The sequence below is a fragment of the Gadus macrocephalus genome, chromosome 2 (assembly GCF_031168955.1).
Source record: "Gadus macrocephalus chromosome 2, ASM3116895v1".
NCBI lineage: Eukaryota > Metazoa > Chordata > Actinopteri > Gadiformes > Gadidae > Gadus > Gadus macrocephalus.
Window position 1 is genome coordinate 21862449 of NC_082383.1, and position 7426 is coordinate 21869874.

At 44.8% G+C, this 7426-nt stretch overlaps 1 long non-coding RNA gene across 4 annotated transcripts; it reads left to right on the forward strand.

The window, feature by feature from the left end:
- The first annotated feature begins 238 nt into the window (after positions 1-238).
- LOC132473950 (uncharacterized) lies at positions 239-4235 on the forward strand. Of its 4 annotated transcripts, none has more exons than XR_009529519.1 (6): positions 239-1128; positions 1527-2365; positions 2458-2536; positions 2610-2721; positions 2961-3103; positions 3282-4235. It is a non-coding gene; the product is annotated as an uncharacterized LOC132473950 (long non-coding RNA). The 4 variants fall into 4 exon arrangements; XR_009529520.1 differs by having other exon boundaries at positions 2984-3103; XR_009529514.1 differs by having other exon boundaries at positions 2458-2721.
- Positions 4236-7426: the final 3191 nt, after the last annotated feature.

Genomic DNA, 7426 nt, shown 5'->3' on the forward strand with positions numbered 1-7426 from the left:
TTCTTCGTATGGTTTTGAGTGATATAACTTGTACACGCTGGGTGCATAATAATGTAAAGGTACACTGAATTGTATTAATGACCAACAGCAACAAACAGATCTCCTTAAGGTAAGTCTGTTGGCTGTGTTTTAATGAAGACCATCGCTGGACTTCAGGATCTTCCTCCGTTCAGCTCAAGGTGAGGCGCTGGTTATGTTTTTTCTTTGGTTGGTTCCGGCCGGAATGTTCGGATTCCAGTCGGAATGTTCGGATTCCAGTCGGACGGTTTGTGCTTCCCGCCGTGGAAGGTTCTGAGTGCGGTCACTTGATTTAGTCCCAATGGTTAGCATAGAACGTTGTAGTCTTGACAACCATAAGAAACCACCTGGCAGTTAGTTTGACGGGAGTCCCCTGAGGGAATCTGGCGGAACGTTCTTGATTGTATTGAGTAACCTCGAGGCGTTGCCAATGGAAACTACTTTTCAGTCGGTTTCCATTGGGAATTGTTGCCCCTATCTTAAACAACTAAAGTTTGATAATAAATACATACTGAGACGTACGTCGTACAATATGTTGATAATTTCCGATGGTTGCGCCGTACTTTTAACCACGATGACCTTGCGGGACTCTCACTGCGTACAAAACTGAGTTCTACTTGCGGGCCCACTTTTGACGGGCTGAAGGCTGAAAATCATTTCAAGGTGGAAGATAATTTGACATTTCTTCAACGGAACCCAGCTCCTGAATATGGCAGAGTACGTTTGATTTAATATCGATACTGCTTAGTGTTCTTTGTTACTTCAGCTTTTGTACGTTCTAAATATCGGCTGTCAATTGCCACAGAAGTTAAACCCTACCCAATGGAATGACGTTAAACAACCACTTTGGTGCAGAGTTACCAACTGGATAATATCAAAGCTAAAATAATGGCCGTCATTCCCACATGTTACAGTAGAAGATACTCTAGAACTGTACAAGGTAAAAAAAGGTAACATGTAGTTTGTCCCAAGGTGTCCGCCTCCTCACCCAGAGCCAGACCTCCACCTCCTCACCCAGAGCCAGACCTCCACCTCCTCACCCAGAGCCAGACCTCCACCTCCTCACCCAGAGCCAGACCTCTACCTCCTGTCAGAAGTCCTCCAGAACAGGTCAGTGCTCTGTGTGAGTAGTCTTCTCGGGTCAGTTTCAATGCATGGCCTGAACCACTTCTTTAAACGTGTGGACTGCTCTGTCTTCATTCCCAAAAACGGGATGCTCATGGCTGGTCTGAAGTCTTTTCTGGCCTTGAGTTATAAAATAATAGTTCAATTAATTGTGCAACTCGGTTTCGGCTGATTCAAATACGTTTATTGATATGATATGAACTTTATTCGTCAGCTGGTGCTGAAATTAGTCTTGCGACCCAGCAGCCGTTGCATGTTTAAACAGAAAACATGAATTACACACATTGACATGACACATTGAAACACAACAAATGTACATACATGGGTACAGATAGTCGAGAGCATATTGTTGGGCAAATGCTGATATAACCCTGCTGCTGTAGCTGAAAGGCGAGGCTGAGAGGCTGGGGACCGGAGGCTTGTGGTGCCAGGGTGGACCGGAGACTGAGGCTGGAGACCAGGGGCCTGCAGCACCGGACCAGAGGTAACCATCACCAAGCTCATCTGAAACACTAAAATCCACGGTAGTTTAGGTCTGGTTTTGATCATCTTATGACTTTAAATCTGTGCCAAGCTGTGAGTTAATTCATACGGGGGTTACGCAAGAGTCATATGAGCCATTAATGTTACTAGTGCTGCTACGACCGTAGTGGATGAATTGCTGAACGCGACAAACTGCAGACGTTGTCTAATTTAAGTGTTTAAATTTGTCTTCCATTTTACAAGTGAACCTCAGATGCAGGAGGTGGGGTGTGTTGCGTCCCCAGATGATTTAGTGCTGAGACCAACTGTGTTTGAAACCAGACCAGGATTCCATGGCTGAAGGAGCTGATGGAGGAGCCGTGCTGAAGGAGCTGATGGAGGAGCCGTGCTGAAGGAGCTGATGGAGGAGCCGTGCGGAAGGAGCTGATGGAGGAGCCGTGCGGAAGGAGCTGATGGAGGAGTCGTGAAGGCCCTGCCTGGTGGAGGACGTCTGTCGTGGGGTAGATGGAGCTTGACTCTGAAGTGATCATCACACTCACTGCCACTTCTCGTAGAATACTGCTACCACAAACTACCGGCGTTTGTACCATATATACCAGACGACTACATCTGTTTTACCACATGTTGAAGCAAGACTTCCGCTGTTTGTTCCAGACCAGGACTCTGTCTGAGGAGAGCTGCTGGAGGAGCTGAGACGCTGGAGGACGACTAGGAATCGACCAACAAGGATTCCTCCTAAGTTTGTATTTACCTACATGGTTGACTTAAAGGGCAAAATACAGCTGTTACTTTGACATGCGTTAACCAACTACCGCTGTGTTTTCTTACTAGAACGTGTTTCTGGAGCGGAGGTGAGCTGGTAGGGGAGCCGTGAATCTGGAGGATGACCATCACTCTACCAACAAGGGTTGTAAGTTTGTATTAACCAAACAAACTGGAAATAAAGGGCTTAAAAATAAGACAAACTACACGTTTGTTACCAGACTTTAGGGCCAGACTCGCGCTGTTTGTTCCAGACCAGGACTCTGGCGGAGGAGAGCTGATGGAGGAACCAAGACTCTGGAGGACGACATCACTCCACCAACCAGGATCCTCGTAAGTTTGCCTAAAATAAACAGAGTAGACTTGTTGTAACGCAGGATTAGTTTGTCCAGTACAAGTTACGGCATACTATTGTGGTTGTTTACCAGACAAACTACAGCTGCTTCTTTGTTACGCGCCATTAGAGCCCAACTACTCCTGTGTTTGTGACCTTACATTAGAGACAAACTACTCCTGTGTTTGTTACCTTGCGTTAGAGCCCAACTACTCCTGTGTTTGTTTCCTTACATTAGAGACAAATTACGTTTGTAACCAGACCAGGAATCTGGAGGACTGATGGAGAAGCATACATCTGGATGGCAAATCCTGAGGACAACCAGGACTCTACCATCAAGGATTCCTCATAAATGTGCATTATCTGGACATAGTGGACTAGGTAGGGGGTTCAACTCTCAAACCAATGGTGCCGGGTTCAAGTCCTCAGAATACAGTGATGCGTCCTTGAGCAAGGCGCCCTAAAGCCTGCCTGCTCCTTAATGACTTATCTTTGGTTCAGATAATGTTGCATCTTTTGAATATTGAACCTAATCATTGTCCTTGTTTTGTCCGGGCAGACACAGCTGAACCTCACCTGATCCTGTTTGGTCGGGGGTAGACACACCTGAGCTAAACCCGACCTGATCCTGACATCCTGCTGGTCCCGTCTCCTCAGTTCATCTGAGCCTCGTCCTCCAGAAGACCTGCTGAGCTCAGCAGTCTGAGGCTGATGGATCAATGACCTCCAGTGGGAGTGATCTTCTTGACCCCCCACCTGACCGTGTGCTTCCACACGCCTTTCCCTCACGTCTGTCACTAACCTCACTACTTCACTACTCTCTACTGCTTCCTCTTTTCTTCCTTCTCTGTGGTTCGAACCTTTACACGGAAGGCGCGTCTTCCTGCCCTCAGAGGGTTTAGCGTTAGGGTTGAGAGTCAGGGTTTAGAGTCAGGGACAGAGCTGGTCAGGGAGGACTGCTTTTACAAAAACCTCTTCACTTACTTTCGGAATGGTGGTGACATTTTGAAAAGATTCATTTGGGAAAATGTTTTCCTCTGCTTTCTTTTACAAAATTGTATCAAACTTATGTCAAGTGTCTTTGTTTATATATTAAAATCCCACATTGACTTCTACATGTTTGTTGCGGTTCATTTAATTTTCCTTTAACTTGGTTAATGTCAAGCTAAACTCCCGCAATACATTTAATATACATGATTGTTATTCTGCAATGTTCACATAATCCATTTTGTAAAAATATGAAACCTCAATATTACTACTAAATTCGAGCCTATTAATGTATTTAACAATGTACATACTGCCCCGCAGGCCATTCTCTGCTACTACGACACGTTCAATCCACCAACCCGTCTCACATCAATGTACTATAGCTACGTTGGTTCAAACGGAAAATGTAGTTTGGTGTGAGACTGTTGTCCAGCAGAGGGAGCTGTTATACACCTTAATTATACAGAAATGTCTGTATTTACATTTTAAAATGTTCATGGGCTGGTCTAGTTTGTCTGCAAATAACTCTGCCTCCAGCAAGGAAATAAAAGCCCAGTTCACCAGATCTGAGGTCAGCTGCAGTCAGATTTTGGATTGAATGTATTGAGCTCGGAGGAGCTCAATACATTGAGGAGGAGCACGGCAGGACGCGTGTTTACCTGGTCGATTAGGCCCTGAACGCAGACCCTGAACCCAGACATCCTAGTCACAGACCCTGTGTTTAATTAGCCCCGAATATAATTTTTGGGTTACAAAAATAAATAAAAGTAAAAATATTTATAGGTACTAGCCCAGTCTAGATAGTCCTTCTGGCAAGAGAATAAACAGTTTAAAAACATAACCTTTTTACCACCTCAAGTGAATTAACCTATCCTGTCCCCAGTCAGATGTGTGTGTAGTCTGTCTCACTTGTATTAATTTTACTCTGAAATAACTGGAATGGAGCTTTAGGCATTTAGAAAATATGTTCATGCAAAATAAAGCATAGAAATCATTTTGGCATTTTCATTTTCCGTCTGGGCTAAGCCCCGGATGTTTATGAAACCTAGAAACACCCCTGGCTTGAGGAGTGGACCCCTCAACTCATTTCACAAATGCATGTTTTTGCAATCACAAGAGTGGCGAAGTCATGCCCCTTCCGGTAGAGCTCATGGGACCTATGAGATCGAAAAATATGAATAGGTGTCAATGGAGTGAAAATAATTATTTTCTGGTCCCAGTCTTTATATGCCCTGGATTACACATGTTTGTGGATTTAAATGATAATTTTTCATGCAAAGAAAACAAAAGATTTTCGTGAAGAAATTTGATAATTTTAGGTTTTATGTGAGGCCGCTTTGTGAACTACAGCTCTTCGCTGCTCTCGACGCATATGAAACACGTCACCACACCCGCCCTTGGAACCTTGGAACTCGGCACAGAGATGGCGATCACTCTGCTCCACTTCACCACTTTTTTTCAAGGCGAGGATAAAAGCATAGAAAGAGGTGAAAACCACTATAAGTCGGGGCATGTGGAGAGTTTTAGTTATGTGCCATCTCTGTGCCGATTTCCAAGTGCGGGTGTGGTGACGTATTTCATATGCGTCGAGAGCAGCGAAGAGCTTGCATGAAAAATTATCATTTAAATCCACAAACAACATGTGTAATCCAGGGCATATAAAGACTGTGACCAGAAAATAATTATTTTCTCTCCATTGACACCCATTCGTATTTTTCGATCTCATAGGTCCCATGAGCTCTACCGGAAGGGGCGTGACTTCGCCACTCTATAGGAATGAATGGGCGCCATTTTGGAATCCGGTGTCCATTGTCCATGGTAGCGCGTCATCTCCGGGAGCGCCAATATGCTTCTGTTGTGCCGCGCACCCTCACGGCTCAGTGTTGGAGTTGCAGCTAGTTACATGTGACAGTGTTTGATGCACTATTAAAAGGTTACACGAGTCAGATATCGTGGATATATGTATACTGTCAGCAGCGGCATGTCTGAATCAAACATGTGCATTATAAAGCATGTAAGTGGATTATCGCCACTTTATGAGCAGATTTAGGGAGCGTTACATGGAAGGTAACGTGGGCGTTTTGGCCTTAGCCATCTCAAGGTGGACGGTGGGGGTGTGGCCCTAAATTACTTTAGTCTATGCTATTTCTGATGACATGTTTCAAGCTAAACACAGTTATGAATCTTCAGCACATAATGGACAACACCATATAAGGTTGTAATGATAAATAAAGACAAAGAACATGGCCACTTTGTCATTTCCGTTTAAGCCAAGACAGACCAAAGGTTTACCTGGGTAAATTAGAACGTAGGCGTGGCCTATTTTGCCTACTCCCAATATAACTGTTTGTTTACCTGTGTTCGGCAGATGCTTCATGAACCACCTCCAGAACGCAAGCCCGTTTACCTTGTGTCTCTGTTAGCATAAACCACGTGTTGAACATTTACCACTCTCCGAGTCATGACTACCACGAGACCACCGCACCACAAAGGATCGAATTAGTTTATTCCACATCACTTACCTGTTCCGAGCTGTGCCAAAATGATGTTAAGATGCGGGATACACTTAGCCTGCAGCAGCCTTCAATTCTATCCTGTTCTCTTAAGGCCCTTTACTACAACGTTGTGGAGTGATGTACAGTGTGGCTGGAGGATGTGAAACCAGATGAGTTTAAAATAGATATGTTTGGAAATAATAAAATACATATAAATATTTCTAAATGGGGATTCATACTAAAATTATTATACCCATTGTAATGTCAGTTGGGAATCAGTATTGCCACCTGTCTCCTTTCCTATCTGAAAATAATAAAGATAACATTATTCATTGACCTTTAAAGATTATTTGGACCCTGTAATGGCTAGGTAGACGTAGAACCCACGTGCACGGACAGGCGACAGTTGAGGACAGTTTGATTTCATTCGGTGCAGGATCGGGCTGGCAGAGAGCAAACAGTAAGGACACCGACAGGCGGGCAGGGAATCGGCGGTGGGTCAGACAGGCGAGGGGTCGGCAACGGGAGGGCAGACAGGCCGGCGAGGAGCAGGAAACAGGCGGGTGGTCAGAGAGGCGAGGGGTCGGAAACAGGCAGGATCAGCTTTGGAGAACAGTTCAGGAGTTGCGGGAAAGCTCTGAGTACGAGAGATGATCTGGCAGAGACTAGGCCACGTTTATACGTAGCAGGGTATTTATAGAAACGAATATCCCCCCCCCCCCGTTTTCGAAAATAACATTGTGCACACAACATCGTTTTCAAAAAAGTTGTCGTTGTTGCCAATCAGAACAACAACAACAACAACGAATAACATGAGCGTCTTCCTGTAAGAAACAAACTGTAAACATAGGGCGCTCATATGACGTTAAGCATTTCCTGGGGCATAATGTGACGCTTCAGAACCTAAAACCCCGTTTCTCCCCGTTGACACAACACATAACCGGTGTTTTCAGAAATCTCCACTTTGGCCAGAGTTTTTTAGAAATGATCGTTTTCTGTGATAAAAACTGCGTTTTCGTGTAAATGAGAGGCCAAACTGCGTGGAAATATCTGCGTTTTCCCTTCGTGCAAACGGGGCATGAGTGGAGAGAGAGGAGAGGGATCACAGGTGAAGGTGGTTGGGTTAATTAGGGGAGATCACGGTAGCAGGCAGGTGAATGGGAAAACCAGGGGCGGACCAAGACAGACCCTAATTTACCATTACTGAAACGACTTTAAAATA